Here is a 22263-nt window from a genome sequence, read left to right on the forward strand (position 1 = left end):
CCACAGTGAGTTCATTTTAACATTGCAAATAGTTAGATTCTGCTGCTGAATGTTGCTTTCCCTTTATAGTTGAACATAGGCATTTTCTACATTTTAAATTTCTTTTAGAGAGCAAGCCTGAGGAGATTAATCTGAGTAACAGAAAATTTGTAATGGAATAGTGTTAGGGAAAGCAAATTTAACAGCCATATTTGAAGAGACAGTTGGAAAAGTTTACTAACGTTATTGGAGGCAAAACCATCTAAGAAAATTACCCTATATCTTACTTTTTTTCATTTTCCATTCTTTCTACCCTAAATCCTATTAAAGACAAAATTCTATATTCCCTGCATTTCCTTAAATGTCCACTAGTTCTTAAATAATGCCTTTATTAGTAGTATATACCTGCCATTACAAGTTTGGGACACCTAAATGTTTGATCCCTAGGAATGGAACAATAAACAAAATTAAAAATATATTATAAAAACTTCTACAGATTGCCCCTTTTCAGTGTGGGACCTTATTATAATCAAAGCAAAGGACTATTTAGGAATCCTAAGAGAGTAGTCAGTTGCAATACTGGATTTTTAATCATATGAGAATTTAACATAGATGAACCTATTTGGGGAGACAGTAATTTTGTACTTCCCTTGGCAGTTATTTTCCACCAACTGTATCTCAGCTAATAATAACTGGAAGATTATTTAGATAAGTTTATCTTCTTAATCATCTAAAATGTTGGCGTTTCTTTCTTCTATAATATGAACTTGCAAATCAATCCCTTCCTGCCTTCAATCTGAGTTCTTGAGCATCATTCTTCTTTCTGGAGCAGAATTATTAAAAACTTGGGAGTTTCCCCATTCTTGCCACAGGCCACCCAATAAAATTTTAACATTAAAGAATGCACTTTTTAATTCAGTTATAGCCTTTCATAAGCATTTAACTAGCCCCCCCAGTGGTGAAAATAGAGGGATTCACTCCCCTCTGAATGAAATCCTCACCTCAGTGGTGGTGAAATATTTTGATAAGATTCATTATGAAAACTAATATCCAGCTCTGATTCAACCTGAGTGATAGAGGCAATACCAAGAAGACTGTGGGTATTAGCATGAGACACAGTAACTTTACATATGGAGTACAAGAAACAGCCAGAAAATCCAGAATTTTGCTTGGTTTATAACAAATAGATAAGTGAGATTAGATTTCAATGGGGGCTGATCAGAATCCATCCCAAAAGAGTGATTCTGACTTTGATTCCTGGTTCAAACTATATTTAGAAATTATGTACAGAGAAAGAAGAAAAGAGAAAAAATCAACAATGGTCTATGAGAAGCAATGTGGGAAGCCCCAACTACAAACAAGAAAGGAAGTCAGCCCTCAGGAGATCTCCTAGAGCAATAGTAGCAACTCAGACTTGGAGGATCAGTGTATAAAGCCCAAATGCAGTCATGTGACCACAAAGGGGGCTGGGTCTCAGAAGCTCTCATGCAGTAATAGCTTATCATTGCCATTTATTTAAAGGTATTTGGGGAAAGTGCCTTTTCCTTATTTTTTTATGCATACAGAAGACTTGATTTTTTTAAAGGGGTGAAGGGGATGTACACAGCCTATCCCAGGTGTCAAATGACTGGCAAGTGTGGCACTGAGATGTCAATTTGTCCTTGCCAGTAATGGAGGAGGGAAAAGTTGACTTCCCTTATTCCAAGGAAGGACTTCCTTCAGCATCCTCAAGTGCTCTGTGAGGTATAACATATAAATCATCCCAGGACAAGAGAAGATACTAACCTAAATCAAACAAAACACACATTCTCTTCAGAGCAGGCTACACTAGTTGCCAAAATGGCTTCATATTGATGAATGTAATTCCCTTTTCACATTCCGTGTACTCATTTCAGGACAGTAAAGCCAGCAATACCTCTACTATGTATGAATTTGTAGTTGCACTCAAGCCTGTCTTGAACTCCCAGTTCAAAGAGCAGGATTCTACCATCATACTGCTGCAGCACTTCTAAATAGCGAGACATAATTGGGTTCAGTGGAGTTCAAAGCTGTGCTCCAGCTTCATCATATCAAAGCTCATTGATTCAGCAGCAGCAGAAGTGCATTGAAATAGAGGCAGGGTGTTAAGGAAGTCATGAGCAGAACACATTTAGATCAGTTGTGTTAGATTTCTGGATACAATAGACAACTGGTTTTTGGTTAAGAGTTCAGGTGTGGTCCCCTGGAGAAGCCTTTATCCCCACCTCTAATTGCTGCAAAAATATCTCATTTTTACTAATGTCCTTTGCCTATTTCATGGCTGATACTTGTGAGACTCACTTACATTTTTTTTAAAATGTCAAGACTTTCTCTGGAGATTGTTCATTCATTATATTTATTTTCTTGGACATGATTTAACAAACCTTCCCTAAAGAGTTTGTAGCTATTAACTTTGCTAAACAGTAGCTCAAGTGAGAGTTAAAGGCAAATGGTCTAAAGGAAAGTAATGGGCCAAAGCAACTCTAGGGTATTCATCTGCCACAAAACTCATTTCAATAATTCTTCCCCACTCAGTGAATGCTGAAAGCAGGAAACAGAACTTGTTGGATGTTTCTACTCTGAGATGGTGATTCCTAAACACTTACACACAGAAGTATGGTTCTTTAGACTCTTGTGGCTGGCACGCTCAGCATTCCACCCCTATTTCAGTATTGAACTCTGATGTGACATCAGTGCCTGCCTTTGTGTGTATGCTACACCCACAATGGAGCATAGGTTGCTCCGTTTGTAGTCTTGCAACAATGACACTGGGGTTTGGTGAAGATCAAACTCGATTGCAGCTCAGAACTTGTTGAACTGAGGGTAGCTCTACCCTGTAATCAGGACAGCATGTGTAAACATATCAGAGCAAGATTTGATTGAGCTAGCTCACTAAAAATAGCTTCATAGCCACAGCAGTACAGGCTAGCCACCCAAATACATACCTCTGGTCCCAGATAAGATTATTGTACTCAGGTGGCTACTGCATGCCACTGGGGCTACACTGCTATTTTAGTGAGTTAGTTCAATCAGCACTAGCTCAGGTATGCTTTTATATACTGCAATCATACCTCCTTATTGCTGTGTATATGTACCCTGAATAGGAAGTGGTAGGCCCTGGCTGGTTCAGTGGAGATTTTATTCTGGTAAACTGAGTCAGTCAACCCGCAAAAATGAGGTGTCATAGTTCTGAGAAATGGCAGAATAGCTAACATCCTGATGCATAGTCCTCAGAGAGTGGGTTCCGGTCACATAATCTGAGTATAGACTTAATTATTTTGTGAGTTTTAAATGCCAGTTACCCCCAGAAATCCCCCAAATACACTCAGTTCACACATTTACACATGGGCCTAGTGTAGGTTTAGCCTCTGATTTAGTCTTTACCTTTTGCATTTTTTCATTATTTATTAGACAAAAAAACTATCTGGTAAATATTTGGTGTGACGAGGGCTACACAAACACACCAATTTTTTTGTTTGCTTTCAAATATTTGGGCTTTAAAAAAAAACCTAATGTAGTCATGCAAGTACCAGTCAAGAAATCTTGGGATTTTCTGCATGTCATGTGGCTTCCTTTTCAATTACTTATCTTTCCTTGCTGCACACACATCTCATTTATGTCTCTATCAAATGTAGTTATTTTTTCTTTTCTTTTTTTCAACCCGTTTACTCAGCAGTTGATAAGAATGGAGCGCTCTTTCCATTACTAATCCCCTATTTTCAGATATCTAGAAGCCTAGTGGAACAATAATTATTTGCACTTCTATAGCACCTTCCAGCCAAAAGTGGTTTACAAATACAACACAACAAATAGACCATGCCTCCTAACAGTCCATGTGAGATGGGTATTATTATCCCTGTTTTACAGAGGAAATGAGTCATTCAGCATTTAAGTGATTTGCCGAAGGACGCATAGTGAATCTGTGGCAAAGCCGCAAATAAAACTGTGATTTCCTGACTCTTTGATCTATGCAGGGGTCCTGGAACAATTTGTATAGTGGGGGTGCTGAGAACCATTGAACCAAACTGTAAACCCTGTATATCATGGAAACCACTTCAAGACAGGGGGTGCAACAGCACCCCCAGCATCCCTAATTCCCGCACCTATGGATCTATACTATTCAAACCAAAACCCATCCTTTTTCCCTCTGAAAAAACAAAATTTCACCAGGCTGAAATTCAATATTTACTCTCTTTGCCTGGAGCCCAGGAATTTGCCAAAACGGATGGCCCAACCCTCTGGATCTCAGGTCATTCAACACAGAGCAGCTTACTCAGAATTAGCAATCTGGCTGACTCACGTGAGGTGGTACAATTGGCTTCCCCAAAATGGCAGCACTACTTCTCCCTCAGAAGCAGCAGAAGGGTTGTTAATCCTGCACATACAGTATTAATTTACACAGGAATTTGCCACACAAGGCAGGTTTCCTTGGCTGCACAAAGTGCCTGCTCCCTAGCGGTACTCCTTTTCCAGTCTGCCATGTCCCCCGCCCCCATAATACCCCTACATTAAAATGTATATTGGTCATGTGAGGGAATTCAGGGCCGCCACATGTGGATGAGAATTATTCTGTGTAGTTGCCTCTCTCTTCAGTGGACACTGGGAGGGCTCCCCAAAGTAAACCCTTTCTGACCAACACATCTCAGGGAACACAAATTGATTTCAATAGGCTTTGGATTCAATGGACGTCTTTCCATTGTCTTCAGTGTGCTTTGGATCAGGCAGGCCGTAAGGTGCATGCACAGCACCTGTCCACACTATGCCTGACTCACACTAATGCTCTTAAGCGTTCACTATAATTCAGATTGAATCATGCCATTTGCTTCCTAAAGAGTCATGTTGTTAGTTTCTGCTGAACAGTTAGATTAGGAAGGGTCAAACTTCAGTGTTTTTGAATACACCTACAATACACACAGATTTACATAATAGGCCCTAATGTCTCCTTCAGAATCATTATGGCCTATTGAGTAAATAATGTCTGTATTGAAAATGGTTGAAATACCCATTTACTTGATCGACTCTATTGACTCCTAATAAGAAGCTATTAGAGTTGAATAAATATTATGCATTTTAAAACTTGCTTAAATATATTCCATTTCCATGTATTTTCATATTTACACAATGGACTGTAAAGCACGTGTTGTTTCTACTCTCAGACAGTTCCAGGCAAGCTTTCCTTTTTGCAGTTTCTTATTCTGTGTGTGGGTACAAGACTAACATGAAAAAAAGCCAAAACAACAAAGAAAATTAAACTACACAAACTGGTATTTAAATAACATTAAGCCCCACATTTTCAAGAAGTTTGCAAAGGATTTAGCCAGACTGTCTTGTGTGTAGCGAGAGACAGAAAATGGGCTATTTATAGTCCATTGCGTAAATATGAAAATACATAGAACATAAAATGAATGTGGTTAAGCAATTTTTAAAAATATATATTATTCATCCAACTGTAAAATCTTCTGTATAAGGAGCCAATAGAATCTGTCAGGTAAATGAGTATTTTGATCATTTTCAATCCATACATTGTCTTACTAAGCCACAATAATTCTAAAGGAGCCATAAGGGTCTATTGTGTAAAATCTGAATGCAGGCAGCGTCTTCAAAAGTATTGTTTTGACACAGGTATCACAGTCATGTTATGTAAATCTCTCTTTCTCTCATTTAATAATTTGTACAGTTTGGTGTTGGCAGTAATGCAGGGTTAACAGCCAGGGCATACAGGTGTTTTGTTGCTAACTTCCGGTCAGCTCTTTGAAAATCTGGAGATGAAAGAGTTTTCCTTAGACCAAAAGCAGCAAGGAAATGTAGAGAGATACGGTTCTAACTTAGTCCTTTGCCCACCCTACCGTGGACCAGCATTGGTGAGATCTCCAAACAGCAAGTGGGCTCCAATATCTAGATGAGTTTAGCTATAATTTTGTTTCATTTTTCTATTTCAGTGATGTCACTAACTCTCTCAGAGGCTGGGGGGATTCACTGAGTGGCGGGATAACCACTGTAACATGTCGGCATCATCTTATGCTTCACAGTCTCCTTGGTCTCGAGACAGATGATGCATGGAACAATGGCCCTCTCTCCAGGTCCCACCTCAACTTCCACCTGATCTTGATAGCACCTCTCCTGAACCCCAGAAACCTGACCTTGCAATGCAGCAGTGGAAGGGCTTCCATAGCACTGGATAAAGGGGAAAGCACATCACAGAGATGTTTTCTGCATGCCCCCAAACCAGGGGAAGCAAATCAGGCTTCTCTCTGTGAACTAAGAATGTGTGGTCTTAGTGAGTCACTGAATTGCCAATAAGAGTTGCTCTTAATTCAGTGTGAGAAACTATCCTCCCAAAAGCTCAGCACCTGAACTTTTGAAATATCTAACTGACCCATTCTCTCTTTCTCCCCATATCTCCAAATTATTTTTCCTGCCTCCACAGCCACTCTTTTCCTGACCTGGGAGAAACGAAGACTGGTGACAAGAGATTCCTACATCCAGCAGGGGGTCTAGTTTTTTTTTTAATGGTCTCTTCTGAAGGGATTTTTTTTTTAAATGAACATTTCCTCTAACACAGCTCTGAAGTGCTTAGTGCTCATAGCTAGAAATCCAAAGTCCTTCCTTTCTGCTGGCCACAGCTGAGTGGAAAGAAGTTGAAGGTAGAGAACTGGGAAAAATAAGAAGGCAGAAATAACATCAGATATTATTAGTTTCACTGCAGGTGGTGGGGTTTGGTTTTGTTTTTAACTGTAGTAAATGAATGTAGAGATTCTTTCTGGTTCATGTCAGTCTTCGTTTTCTCTCCCCACCCTCCACAGAATAAACATGAAGGTTTAATCTGGTCACTCTGTTTCCAGAGCCTACAGCTTTGCTAAAATATGATGATACTCTCAGTCTAAAAAAAAAAACACCCAAAACAACCAACCTAAACAGTTCAAGCTTTTTATAGCTCTGGCTCCTAGGCAGCATTCACTATAGTAGCAGCACTGGAAGGCGTAGAAGCCAAATAATGCTAATGGAGCAAACAGAATGTAACAGCTTATGTGTGCTGGTTATATCCTGAAACAAATTGTTTCTTAATGCTGAGGTCAGACAGGGTTTAATTAGGAAAAATACAATTGGTGTAAAATTTTGCAGCAGGCTGCTTGTTTGGTGTCATGCCAAGTCAACATCAAGCCTTTCCAAATGGAAATTTTCATTAAAGGCCACTGGCAGCCTTGTTAGGCTGAGTTTCAACTTTTTCTAGCCTCCTCGTAAGAGGAACCTGAAACTCAGCATATCTGTTTATTATTAAAGGGATGTCCCCTTTGCAACTGTTCACACAGAGACACACACACAGAGTTCCTGTATATATTTACATCCACTGTAATCCAGATCCACCAAAAAGCTGCTTTTCTGATATCTTGCCAGGCTGGATAAAAAGGAAGCTAGACTCAGATGTGACCTCATTTAATCATTAAAGGTATGAGCAATTTTTTTTATTGCCTTATTGTTTCCATACCAAGATGGGGTGGGACCTTCAGCATCTCAGCAGAATTTAAAGCACATTTCTAAGCCTTTTTTGTTCAGCTGTGACCCTTTTTTGTTCTGTCTATGCCATGTTCTCAAGGATTCCTATTGACGCTTGTAGCACTGATTCTGCTCTTTAAATTGATTATTACAGCCTCAGTGCTCATGCTGCCAAGGTTAAGGTTGTATCAGCATTTCCATTATAATCCCTGCTGTTCAAGAGAAGAAACCTGACTCTGCAATGCATCAGTGGAAGGGCTTCCATAGCACTGGATAAAGGGGAAAGCACACCACAGAGATGTTTTCCGCATGCCCCCAAACCAGGGGAAGCAAATCAGGCTTAACATGACTGCGAAAATTTGCTCCAGGGTGGAATTTTTTTTCCTTCCAACTTTGTGGGTGAAGTTAGTGCTCATAAAAGTGAGGGACTGAGAGAGCTGGCTAGGGGCAGGCTAGCATTGTGCAAGCTTCCCTTAGGCAGCACTTTCTCAGCACACCTCAATCCTGACCTGTGTCACACCTTGCTATCCTAGTCCTGGTAGGGGCAAATTTATGGCTCGTATCAGTAGCCAAATGGGCCCCAAATGGTAGGGCCTAGGAGCTGGGTTCTGGAAAACTGTCCCTCAGAAAATAGTGTCAACCTGGGGAAGAAAGGAGCTGTGGTGAAGTTGTGTCAATTGTAGAGGCAGGCTAAGGTACTGGAGAAAGCAAGGGAGATGGGAGAGTGAGGACTAGGGGAAGTGTGAGCCAGGCTGCAGTGGGTGGAGAGGCAAGCCAGCTGATACAGGTGAGAAGTTGCTGGAAGAGAGGCAGAGGCCCAAAGAGACAGCGGAGTAACAGTAATTTGTTCAAACATGGGCCTTTTTGTTTCAATATTTCCCTTTGTTAGGTCAGAAGATTCCTGAATCAGCTCTTCCAGCAGCACCTCCTGGCCAAAGTTAACAAGTGTGGTTTCTGGCAGGATATTTTCTCTGGCTTCACCTCTACCCTTTTATATATTTCTAGCTTTCCTCTCTTCCATTGAACCAACTTCTGTTGATGAGGGAGAAGCTTTTGAGATGACACAGAGCTTCTTCTTCAGGACTGGGAAACTAACTCAGAATGTCACAGATAAATACAAGGTGGAACAGATTGTTTAGCATAAGTTGTTAACACATATTTCAAGGGACAAGGTGGGTGAGGTAATATCTCTTATGGGACCAACTTGTGTTGTTGAGAGAGACAAGCTTTTGAGCTTACACAGAGCTCTTCTTCACGTCTGGGAAACTTTATCCTCAGAGCATACATACCTTAACATGCTCAAAACTACCTTCACAAAACAAGGACACTACACGAGAGAAATAGATTGCCTCATGGAATGGCCACCCAAATACCCTGAGAGATGTTGCTTCAATACAGAAATAAAACCCCTGCCAACGACACACTCCTAGTTGTCACCTGCCACTCCACACTGAAACTCATGTGGCAGGGGTGGCCAACCTGTGGCTCCAGAGCCACATGCAGCTCTTCAGAGTTTAATATGCGGTTCCTTGTATAGGCACCGACTCTTGGGCTGGAGCTACAGGTGCCAACTCTCCAATGTGCTGTGGGGTGCTCACTAATCAACCCCTGGCTCTGCCACAGGCCCTGCCCCCACTCCACCCCTTCCCACCTTCTCCCCTGAGCTGGCCATGCCCTTGCTCCTCCTCCCCACAAAGAGCCTCCTGCATGCCACGAAACAGCTGCTTGGGAGGTGCAGGGAGGGAGGGAGTGGCACTGATTGGTGGAGCTGCTGGTGGGTGGGAGGCATTGGGAGTGGGGTGGGGGGAAGCTGATAAGGGGCTGCTGACATATTACTGTGGTTCTTTGGCAATATACATTGGTAAATTCTGGCTCCTTTTCAGGCTCAAGTTGGCCACCCCTGCCATATGAGGTATCATCAAACAGCTACAACCCGCAGTTGATGGGGACCCCATCCTGCAAGCAATCATTCCTGAACTCCCACTTTTAGCCTTCAAACAATGCCCCCCACACACAAGCACCTCACCAAGCTCATCAGAAGCAAGCTCCTCACAGACCAGGACACACCAACTTAAAGCAGCATCAGCCCTTGTCAGAACAACATATGCAAAACCTGCAGCCATATCTCCATTGCTACAATGATCAACACGGCTCACAACACACCTTTTAAGATCCATGGGTCCTACACATACCTATCACAACATGTGGTGTACCTCATCCAGTGCACTAAATGCCCTAATAGCAAGTATGTGGGTGAAACCAGACAATCACTTCACACTCGCACGAAATCACGCAGGAAAATAAAAGACAAAAGTGTCACAAAATGATCATTCTATATCTGAGCTATCAGTCCTCATCCTCAAAGGAAACTTGCACAACATTTTCAAAAGACGAGCCTGGGAGCTTAAATTCATAACTTCGCTAGACATTAAAAATCATGGACTGAACAGAGACACTGGATTTATGGCCCATTACAACAAGCTGTAACCCACTAATAACCCCCTGCCCCCCTTCTTCCTTCCTCCCCGTGACTGGAGGGGTGTCAATGTGCCATTTCACCTTGAATGGTCCCTTGAAATATGTGTTAACTACTTAAGCTAAACAATAAAAAGAAAAGGAGTACTTGTGGCACCTTAGAGACTAACAAATTTATTTGAGCATAAGCTTTCGTGAGCTACAGCTCACTTCATCAGATGCCAAATGCATCCGATGAAGTGAGCTGTAGCTCACGAAAGCTTATGCTCTAATAAATTTGTTAGTCTCTAAGGTGCCACAAGTACTCCTTTTCTTTTTGTGAATACAGACTAACACGGCTGCTACTCTGAAACCTGTCATTATGCTAAACAATCTGATCCATCTTGTATTTAGCTGTGACACTGAGTACATTTCCCAGACCTGAAGAAGAGCTCTGTGTAAGCTCAAAAACTTGTCTCTCTCACCAACAGAAGTTGGTCTAATAAAAGATATTACCTCACCCACCTTGTCTCTCTAATATCCTGGAACCAAAACAGCAACAAAACTGCATATATCTTTTCTCTCCTCTGTTCTATCTTCTCCTCCAGTTTCTCCTGTCCTCTCTCTTCTCTTCTATCCTCATTCACTTTGGGGTATGCATACACACCCGTCTCTCTTCCCCCACGGGCTGGCTGAGGCCTCCAAATCCCTCTCTCCCTTCCCCCCAGAGCTAGCTAGCATCCTCCATCTCCCCTGCCCCTCCTCTTCCCCCTTAGGACTGGCCCCCGGTGAGGCTGGAAGCTGGAGCCTGACCCGGGTAAGTCCCAGGCAGCTGTGGGGATCTGCGGACCCTCCACCTGCCCTGGGTGAGGGCCCGGGGGGCAGGGACATGGGCTGGGAGATGCTCTCAGGGGCCCCCTCAGCCCAGGCAGGTGGAAGGACCCAAGCTTCTTGGCTCTGGCTTCTGCCTTGGGGATGGGGCCTTGGGGGGAAGAGGAGGGGTGGGGGCAGGGCACTGGAGGAAAGGATCCCCCACGTTTAGGAAGAACTGGTCTCCCCTGCTCTCAGAGTACTGCCCCTTGTTTACATTAGAAGACATGGAAAACTTGTAGGCATTTTCTGAGCACCCCACCTGTCAGATCCACCCCTACCTCCTGGATCTCTCTGAAGCAGAGATCCCTGCTGAATTGTGCAGAACTGTGTAGCACATTTGGGAGGCATAATAATCCTACTAATGACCTCTGAACTTAATTTACACACAAATTCAGTGCTCTAAAAGTGAAAGGCTAATGCATTTAACTGGGATAGGTAGAACCAACTCAGGCCAAATATCTAGCAGCCTGAGCCTTGCCCATCCCCCAAAACCACCCTGCACTTCTTTCAGGCTTAGAGTGGGCTCAGTTAAGTCACTCCACAGCCCCCAGCTTCCTCCTTTTTTTCCCAAGCTCTATGAGATGATAAAGAATCACAGAAAGCATCACTTTCTTCCAGCATTAAACAGGGATAAATAGTATTATCCATCTAGTTACTGTCTGTGCTTCACTATGGAGAGTGCATCTAAAACCTTTCCCAGGCCCCTTGTGTCTGGCTTCCCACTGCAGATTTAAAGAAATAGTACCCATATCCTCATACCATCCTCCTTCCTGCATTTGAGGATCAAGGCAAAGCACTGACCTCAGAAGTCAATGGGAATTACTCATACCCTGCAGGGAGACAATCTGGCCTTTAATGTTATCTGGCACAGGGAGATCTAAGGTAATGAAAAAAAGAGTGACCTGGACTCATTTTGAGGACATACTTTATTTATCCAATCTATCCTAATGGGTTTGGAGAACTCCATAGGGCACATTTTTACAAGTGTGTTTTGACCCCACATGCTATCATGCCTGCAATTACAATATGTTGTGTAAATCCTTCTTAGTTATGGTGGGCTGTGCCTGTCTGGCTGCTGTCCATGGTCATGGCAGCTGAAGTCAATGGTGGGAGCAGAGGCAGGGGGGAATCAGGCCCAAGATGTGTCCCCATGTGTTCTCATACACTTCAGGTGACATCCATCAGCTCAGTCTGTGTTAGCAAGAGAAGAAAAAGAAAAGGAGTACTTGTGGCACCTTAGAGACTAACAAATTTATTTGAGCATAAGCTTTTGTGAGCTACAGCTACAGCTCACTTCATCAGATGCAAGAGAAGAAAGGATCTTTAAAATCTATCGAAAAATTATATGTACATTAAAATATGTGTAACATATGCATTACATGCTATATAATCATATAATCATATATTTAAATACTGTGTTGCAGAAATTTACCTCGTAACAACATTTTTTGAAAGATATTTTGAAATTTGATTCACCTTTATGGATTTCATGGGGGAGGGAAATAATTCAGCCCACAGAATTATAGGATTGGTTTTGTTTACTAATGCATGCAAATAGACGGTCATTATTGGGACTTCTTTGGTGAGTATTGTAACATCCAATGTTCGTTTGTATCAACATGAAAACATATTTTTAAAATATCTAAACAGTGCTCAGTGGTGGTGGCTTATTAGCTGAGTTGGTGTAAGATGTGCAAGGTATGACCAGGCTATCTTGTACAGTCCCGAGCTGGATCATGACAGAACCAGAAGCAATCTCTATAGGAAGCAAATTGAAAACAGAAATGATGACTAGTTTGTGACTCCCCCTCCCCTCAATCCCCACACAGGCAGATAGGGACTGTGAATTCCTACTCAGTTAAACTCTCCCACAGTCCAAACTTGTTGGCTCTAGGATTGGAGGGTCATGAAGGTGACCTACAGCTACTCTGGTTTCCTCTCTTCCAGAGTTCACACTTCTTCTGTACTCTCTCTGCTGTTCCTTTCTTTTTTTACTTTTCTCCCCAAAAAATCAGAGGGGCAAATTGACAGCCTTTGATGAGAGTGTTCACAACTTCTGTAACTTTGTGTAGCAAACTCTCCTGTTGTGTTAAACACATGTTTTGTGTGTGTCTTGGAACATATGTATTTAGATTTGTCTCTGGCACCTCAAAGTGGGAGGAGGGAAGGACTAAATATAGCTTTTTGCAGTAAAATACTCTTTCCTCTAGCTTAAAAACCTCCAACTACTCACACTGTTGGTAGTATTATGACAATGACAATGGAACTAATGCCATTATTATTCTATTTTAAAAAGAAAACATGCTTTCTTTTTAACAAAAAAATACAACAAACCCAAATAAAGAACTGTTGTCATGGAATTACTATTTACGAGTGCAGAAGAGTGATCCCTCCTTCCCTCCCCTTCATAGTCAGAGCAGAAAGAAAGGTTCTCTGACACATAAAGCTGGGAGGCTGCAGGGACTGAAAATGCCGTCTGTACAGATGAGGAGTCCCCTGCTGAAGTGGTTGATCAGTGGACCAGGGTCGGAGCCATTAACGCACTCAAAGACACAGCGCTGGATGATCACTTGTATTGGCCATTGCCATGCAGGACACATAGCACAAAGAAGCTGGGTAGAGCGGTGTAGCACCAAGCCTCAATATTTGCATGCAGCACAGGAACGCAAGAAGTGCTCGTCTCCTGTTTAAAGGCAGCAATTGCTGCTGCACTGGGAGCTTTGGCCTTTTCAGTGGAAGACCCAAGAGACAGCCTGTCAAAAGAGAAGTCTCTAGCTCAAACAACCAAACTTAGAAAGTGTGGGTAGTAAAAATAAATGAAAAGGCTCAGCTCAATCTAACCAAAGAGCTGGGAGGTGAATGGGGGAGCCTGTTTTGTTCTTTTCACCGGGCTGCACGCAGCAGCAAGAAATCTGGAATTCAGTCAAGGCCTTGAAGATAAATTCATTAATTCAATTTTGCAAACAAAAACAAACAAAAAAGTTGATTTATGTGGTGGATGTTTTATATTTCCTAGATATATTTTTCCTGTTGTATACAGTTATGCCTGGAACTCTCTACAGTAATTCCCACTGACTGCTGTGATACTTACTGTGCAGGGAAGAAATGATCAACTGCAGGGTATTCTTCTATATTCTTCTTTTCTTAATCATGTTGAATTCCCTTTCCTTTAGTAATCTCTGCTATTCCCTCAGGAGCTGAGTTAAGATTTAATTGTTAAATTTGCATAGTAACTCAGCAAATAAACTCTCCAGTCTCCTGCAGACCTTTACCCGTAACAGGCTTCATTTTAGTTATAAATTACTTACTTCTATCTCTCAACCACGTTGGCATTTCATACTCATGAGGGAGGTGCAAAAAAAAAAATAAAAGATCCGGTGGCATTCTGTGTGTGTGCTTTTTCTTTTAAGAGCCCCGCCTGTGTACTATAGCATAATTCTTGGTTACTTCAGCAATAGTGACATGTCATGTGGATTATGTCTAGCTTATCAATAAGTGTCAATGTAGTAATATAATAATTGTACTACTAAGCTCTTAGATAGTGCTTTTCATCCATAGATCTCAAAGCAGATTACAGTAATAATGCATGTGGGTAATCTAACTAGAATACCATTTAAAACAATAAAAAACAAAGTAAATGTAAATGAACCTTCATTCCTGTTGAATTATGCTAAAATTATTAATTTTAACTGACAATTTTCCAGCTAAAGAATAGTATCTTGTAGATAATAACCCAGCTGAAGTTGTAGTAAGGTATAAAAAAAGGTAGGGTATTGTTACAGTAAATCCAACAGTAACAGAGATATCTGTAATTCTTCCAAGCTTCTAAAAACAGTCCACAACACCTCATGCTACCTCCTCCTAGGGTCGCCTATACATCTTGACTCAAAATAGACAGTAACAGACTGGACTTCACTGTTCTTATCATTGGGTTACTAGGACCAGGTGACCATTGGTGTGGTGTGATCTAGCTTCAGTGATACAGCTTTATTATTTAACATTGTGGTGATAAGGATGGCTACTTTCCCACTTGAACTTACTTCTGCATTTCTGTCCTCCCTCCTCTATTGCCTTTTATAAATAGGTTTCCATTTCTAAGTGCTAAAATTTTGATATTGGAGATGTGCTCCTAGATGCCAGGAAGAAGCGTAGGGTCAGACTGTCATATACCCCTAGTGAAGGTGTGTAGTTATGGGTGAACACAAGGAGCGTCCCCCTTTCAAGGCCCTGCACTATAAGCTAGGACAGTTTCTGTAGTCTCTGCATGTGAAGAAGCATAAGGACGTACCTCTCTATGCGCCACCAGGGGTTTCCAGCACCCCAGAGGACGTGGGGTTACTGCCCTGCCTATAGTATGATGAGTGGAACTAGAGGATCATGTTTCAAGAGGGACCTAATCTGATGTGGCACCAGAGGCTCAGGATTGCAAGGCAAACCCAGGCTGTTACCACTTAATCAACAGAACCTCAGCAGAAAGAAAAGGAGTACTTGTGGCACCTTAGAGACTAACAAATTTATTAGAGCATAAGCTTTCGTGAGCTACAGCTCACTTCATAGCAGGTAACACTGGCCTCCCAGCATGCTTTCAAAATTAAAACACATGGGTTCTTATTCTTGCTTTCTGGCTTCTGAACCTCTGGGGGGGAACTTGCTTCAGGTTTTAAATCTTTTCCGCATAATGGCGAGGGCTAGAAACTCACTTTTTTTTAAAAAATGAAAGTGGAGATTCTCATATAATCTCTTGATTCTAGCATCTGGGTTTTGGGGGAAAAAACAAATGACATGAGATTTGTAATAAAATCACAAGAGTTAACACTGACAAAGTTCTCTTTCCTACAGTTCTGCCTATCTGCAGCATCAGTTATTAGTAATGAAACACTGCCCTTGCCTGCCCCCCACCCATCCTTAACAACTGTGGCTAATGGTTATAAATTGACCCCCAAAAGTCTTGGTACTAGAGGTCAACATATAGTTCAGACTTCTCTTCCTGATAACCAGAATGCTCCAATAGACTAATGTCTATTGTGAATGTAGTTGTAGAACAATACACATTTTGACTACGTGCATGGAAACTGTATCACTCTACTGACTGATGCATTGCTATTTTTCGGGAACCTATTGATACTTTACAGAAACTTATTATGTTCTAACATGGACTTAAATTTAATGAGATGATTCAAGAGCAGCTAATGCAGAAAAGCAGCAATATAAAGCATCTATACATGAACAAATTCACTTATACCTGAACTTTGCTAGCCACATTTAGTCTGCTATGGCAAAGCAGAGGCTAAAATAATTGCTATGGGGACTACAGACCTTGTCCAAACAGTTAATTCAATGAGACTGATTCACCAAGGCCCTTAAGCACATGTCTTAACTTTAAGCATATAGTAGACGCACTGAAGCCAATGGGACTATGCATATGCTTCAGATTAAGCATGGGCTTTGTTGTTTTGCAGGATTGTGGCCTAACTGTGCAATCTCCCCTAGGGGTGGCCAACAAAATGGTGGCAAACAGAATCCAGTTCATATCTCTTAGGCACTGTACATGTCTATGTCCTTTATTTATTCAAACAAAGACAAGCCTTGATAGTCAAAGCCTACCACTGTGGAGCTATTCTGACCATAGCTAACTACAGAAGATGCTCAGTCTCATCGGCGTGGACAAGCAGAACTACAGCTGAGCAAGTAACCTGCAACAAATAAATGTCTCACATGAAGTTAATCAGTATCTTCTCCCATACTATCTGCAATTGGATTCTATGGTAATTGAATTTAACATTTTGTGTCAAATTTTAAAATTTATGGATTGATCACAAACAGTGCCCTGTAAGTATTCAATCCAGCTTGAAGATAAGGTATTGGTGAGTTATGATTGGTCTATATGTCACATGGCATTGTTTCCATTTTGTTTCCGGAGCTACGCAAGCACTTCTGGTAAGAACACTTATGCATGTGAATTTCAAATTCTGTTTCTGAGGAGACTTGTGCATGTGATTCTACAACTTGCACTCCACAAACTGTAGTTCTTTGTCATTCTTTCCTGGGACATGTACTTCATGGTATGTCAATGCCAAATTTATTCCATATTATGCAAGAGCAGTGGAATCCTGCCAGACATTATTACATTCAAATGCCATGTTTTCCTCATAAATGCTATTCAGTCCTATTTTGAAGAAGGGGTTGCTAAAATCACAGTGATTACTTTGTTTCAGCCTTGTAACTGACTAACTTAATACAAAGGTGAAACACTTACTCAGTTCTATAAAGCTATGGTAAGTCTGAAAGAACAATTGTACCAGATACAGTAACTAGACCAAGCAAACTCTATGGTTGAAAAAGAAATACATGCCTAGGTCTGGATAACTGAAAAAATGGACATCTTGGAAATAAGTTTGCTTCAGAGACATCATCCTCTACCATCCAATTGGATTTAAGGGAATCAAACTGTACACACCCAATGGGTTGTTCACTTGATGTTTTACTTTTCCCTAAAACTTTGTGTAAGGGGACTATTGCCCCCTTACTAACATTCAGTGGGGGTGTTTTGGTTGGCTAGCTCCCAGTACTAAAAGGGGAAGGGTCTATGGGAAGTCAGGACCCTGAGACTGATAGTCCCCAGGAACAATGGGGAGAGGCCAATGCTCCAGGTCAGCCTGAATGACATGGCGGACAAGCTAATCAAGGAGTCAGGAGGCCAGGGAGGTCCCGTCCTCCGTGTGAGCTGGATTTGCCTGGGTCAGACAGAGTGGGGCGGAGCTAAGGAGAAAGCAGGGGCCCAAGCTGAGCTGGGGAGCAGAGCTGTGCTAGATCCAGAGAGAGCAGACCCTGTCCTGGGAGCAGAGCTGCAGCCCCAAAGCCAGAAGCACAGCCCAGAGAGAGCAGACTTGCCCTGGGAGCAGAGCTGCAGCAACCAGAGCCAGAGGGGCCAGAAAAGCAGCCCAGGGAGCAGGTCAGTGCTGGGAGCAGAGTCACAGAAGCAGCCTGCAGAGCAGACCTGTCCTGGGAGCAGAGCTGCAGCAACCAGAGCCAGAGGGGCCAAAGAAGCAGCCCAGGGAGCAGGATGCAGAGCAGGAGCAGCAGCAGCAGTGCAGAGACAGAGTGGTGGAGCTGGGGCTGGAGCAGTCTGGAGATGGGTGCGGTGAGCAGCTGGGGAGGCTGAGGGGGACCCTGGGCAGCAGGCCCAGCACAGGGAGACGCCTCAGCCAAGAGGCTCTGCAGGCCAGGCTTGGATCGTAATCCTGACCAGGTGGGGGCAACACTGGGAAGAAGGGTCCTACCACTTAGAGCCTGAGAGCATGTGGCCACCACCAGAGCAAGTGTCCAACCCACAGCATCCCTGCAGCACAGGCAGGGCCTGAGAAGAAGGCCTGGGACTTACAAGGAGCAGACTGTGAACTGCCCTGACATTCCAGAGACACTGTTTGTGATGTTCCCTGCCACAGAGCAGGTTGATGTGTTTCCTTTAACCTTTCCCATTTTTCCTTATTCTTTTTAAAATTAATTCTTGATTAAATAACTTGCATTTGCTTTAAATTGTATGTAATGGTCAGTGGGTCAGAGAAGTGTCCAGTGCAGAAAGAGTACCCCGGTGTGGGGACACCCTAGCTCCTGTCCTAGGTGACCACAGCAGGGTTGCGGGTCGAGCCCCCCAGGAATCCTGGGCCCAGCCTTGTTGGGGTTACGAGGACTCTGCCAGACAGGAGAGTGGAAGGGGAGTCCTCAAAGGCAGGGAGGCCACTGGGTAAAGGAAGTGGGAGCAAGGACTCAGATCCTTTCGCTAGCCCACTTCACCGGGGTAGTGCAGAAGCCAGGAGAGTTCTCCACAATAGCAGGACTATTCCCCCGCTTACATTTGTACAAGCCAGGGTGAGAACATATCAGTTGTTGCAGATTGCTTGCCTTACTTGCCTATGACAACAATTGGAAGAAGATGTTGAAATATGTTCACCTTTGACAGGTGATCTTAATACTGTGCTACACAACAATCAGAAGCAACATCTGATCTGAAACATGTCCTGTGCTACAGAAAGCAGGAGGTTGCTTTATAAAAGGATATCCATAAAGCACAACAAAGTTGATTTCAGATGCTTATGGCTTCTTTTACATTTATGATGGGTAAAATCTAGCTCCTCGCGGCAGATCCTGTCATCTATTTTTATGTGTGTACAGCACACACCACCATGGAGTCCTGCTTCTAACTAGAACCTCTGGGCACTATTTTAATACTACTAATAAAATAATAATAACTGGTACCACTCATTGGCTGATTGTTCTTATTAAGATCCAACTCAGATCTATTCATTCTATACCACCTGCCTCAGAAAAACCCTCCATATCTTTTGGGCAGAACAATCTCAAATCAAGACCAATTCACACAGTGCAGCCAAGAAGATATGAGCACCACCATTACCAGTAGGCGTTGGAGATGCATTGACCATGTGCTTTGGATGGAAACTGGTTCCATCACCAGAATAGCAGGAAGATGGAACCTGAAAGCAAGCGAAAATGAGGCCACCCAAAAATAACATGGCAAAGAGCTGTGGAAGTGGACCTGAAAAAACTGGGGCACAGCTGGGGAACCATTGAAAAACTTGCCAGAAACAGACAGGAGTAGTGGAGCTTCATTGCTGCCCTAAATAACAGAGGTGTAATGGGAACATGATGATGAGATCTATTTGACTTGTTTGAAACTCAGCAGAGAGTGTTCCAAACCAAACAAAGCCTCAGAGATCTTTACTGACAGCCAGGATTCAACTTCCAAATTGAGAGGGTTATAAAAATCCTGGGAAATCTACCGCAGGCATGACAAAGTCACTGTGTTATGACTCTGAGCCACAGCCTAATAAAACAGCTGTCATATGTGGCACTTTTTGTCACAAGTTCCCTCACTTGTTTCTACATGAGAAAAGATTTCTATTGGTATAGTAGGACCTTCTCAAGTAGCATCAGAGGACTGCTGTTATACTATTATTGCAATTGGTTATTTCAGCAAATAGAAGTAGCCATTACTTCTGCAGAGTACTTTCACTCCAGTAACCAAGTTCTCATTAACAAATTTTAATCGTGAAGGAAATTGTCTCTGACAATGAACTCCAGCTTCAAGAGAAGATCTGAAGGAGAGCAACACTAAAGCTAGGGCTTCTTCTACTTATTATCATAGACTGATGGGAAATTGAACATTTTTAATAGAATTTTGAAAGGCTGTTTGGAAACTGTTGACCCAGAAGGGAAATCCTGAAAATCATACAATACAGATTTCTTACATAACTGCCAGTCTGACATGTAACAACCCAGATGTATCCTGCAGGACTGCTGCACAGAAGAAGCATGAAGCCCAAGTTAACGGTTAATGTTCTCCAAAGCCCTAAATCTGAACAAAAGTTGCTACACACTTAGAGATGTATGAATAATTTGCATTGAATAACTTTTTCAATTAATATAGTAACTTATTCAGTTCATGAGCTATTGTGATTTGCTCAAATTTATTCATTAATGATTACCACAAATTATTTGCTGAATTTGTCTTTGCCAGTAGCAATTCATTACAAGATTGGTATTCAATATTTCAGCTGTTTCGACTGGTCATATTTGTCACATTACATGTTTCTGTTCCCTGATTGGCTGAATGTGACTCTTCAAATCAGGTTTCTGAGTGAATACTTATAATTCCAAATTAGAAATTTTCTTTTTGCAAATATCCTATAATATTTACTTAAACTTTGCTGTTTTAATGAATACTTCTGCCAGTAAATTCATTCACTAAAATAGCTGATGAAAGTCGGAATAGAAAGGATGTGAACAGTCAAAACAAATTAGTTAAATTATTCAAACAAACTATTATCTGAGGGTTTTTGGTAATGTTTGCCTAGATCTGAACACAATTCCACACAACAGAAGACATAGTTTAACAAAAGTCAGATAAAAGTGAATGGTACACAGATGTATTCACTAATGCCAATTCCAGTGTAGCTTTTTTGTAAGAAAACATAAAAATGGATTTATAAAGACAGGACAACTTAAGTTCAGTGGTCCATTTCAGCTTGTGAAGCAGGAACACATACATTAACAATGGCTAAACATAGGATCCTATACACCTTGCAACCTCACATCAGGAACAAAAGATCAATGCTCTTCCACAAAATTAATTTGTTCCAAGTTTCCAAGTACAGTGTCAGTTCTTAACTAATTTCAAATTATAACTGAGGAGCACATATATGTGCGAAAAAATTGTAAATGCATATAACCTCTCAATTGTTTCATGCAGAGGTTACTATACTAAAATATTTAAGATTAGAAAATGTTATTTTGCTTAAATCTGATCACTAATTGGCAGCTATAAAAATGTAACCATATTATTGAGGAATTATTATCATTATAAAAAAGAAAAGGAGTACTTATGGCACCTTAGCCACAAGTACTCCTTTTCTTTTTTGTGAATACAGACTAACACGGCTGCTACTCTGAAACCTGTTATTATCATTATGATGTTATTTCTGCTAAAGGAAGAAAGTATCTTATGACGTGGAAATTGCATGTTGATTTGAGTTACTTTGAAGTTAGCTAGAGAGTGCTATAGCACACTTATACTGTATTTTGTTATACTAACGTGGCTGGGGTACAATCCTTGTTGTTGGTTAGAAGTGTTGCTGTTGCTCTTTCTTAATTACAGTACACCACAATAGGATTCTCCATTAATTACCATAAGTCAAAATATGTCCATGAGACTATTCTCCTTTCACATACATAAGTTTTACACTGTCATAACTCCATTGATTTCAATGGAGTTATTATTGACTTATGTTACTGTGACAGAGGATGTGGCCTCATATTTCCACTCATTTGATCTTACTCTTGACTCTTACTTTTCTATTCTGAAACACACTTGTATCTACAGTTACACAAGCCAGATGGTTAAATGTGCCAGAGAACCATTCTTCCAATCCCTTGCAAAAGCCTTCTCTGTTTTATTTATACTAATGGGTAATGTGCAGATGCTTCTCATTCCTGACCCTGTTCAGTTCAAAACTGGATTTCAGTTTCAAACTAGCTGGGTCTGAACCAAATTCCTGGATGTGAAGAACCCTAGACTTTGGGGAAGTCTGGCTCTGAATACAGTTCCAGTGCCAGATTTCCACTACAATAGTTATGCTAATGGTTCTGAAGAGTGTCACTAAAAGAAGAAAAAGTGGAGTTATTTAGGAAGTGCATGCATGGTAAATAAAAAGAAAGAAAGGGAGAGAGGGAAATTAAAGTTCTGGAATTACTCAGTTAAGTTCTAGGGCCTGTGTCAAGCAGGAAGTCAGACCAGATGATCATCACGCTGGTTTTGTAATCTAAGAAGTTCCATTCTGCATGTCTGTCCAGGACTAAGCAGCTGTTGGGCCAGAACTTCAGCTGGTGGTGTCTGTGGAGTTATGCTGGTTTACACCAGCTAAGGAGCTG

The 22263-nt window shown here is 41.7% G+C and overlaps 1 long non-coding RNA gene across 1 annotated transcript in view; it reads right to left on the minus strand.

The window, feature by feature from the left end:
• Nucleotides 1–11766: 11766 nt before the first annotated feature.
• LOC122459390 overlaps nucleotides 11767–22263 on the minus strand; it is a 43930-nt gene continuing 33433 nt past the window's right edge. The window contains exon 3 of the long non-coding RNA XR_006280046.1: nucleotides 11767–12009. This is a non-coding gene — a long non-coding RNA (uncharacterized LOC122459390). The remainder of the gene's footprint in view (nucleotides 12010–22263) is intronic.

The sequence above is a fragment of the Dermochelys coriacea genome, chromosome 3 (genome assembly GCF_009764565.3).
Source record: "Dermochelys coriacea isolate rDerCor1 chromosome 3, rDerCor1.pri.v4, whole genome shotgun sequence".
Classification (NCBI taxonomy): domain Eukaryota; kingdom Metazoa; phylum Chordata; order Testudines; family Dermochelyidae; genus Dermochelys; species Dermochelys coriacea.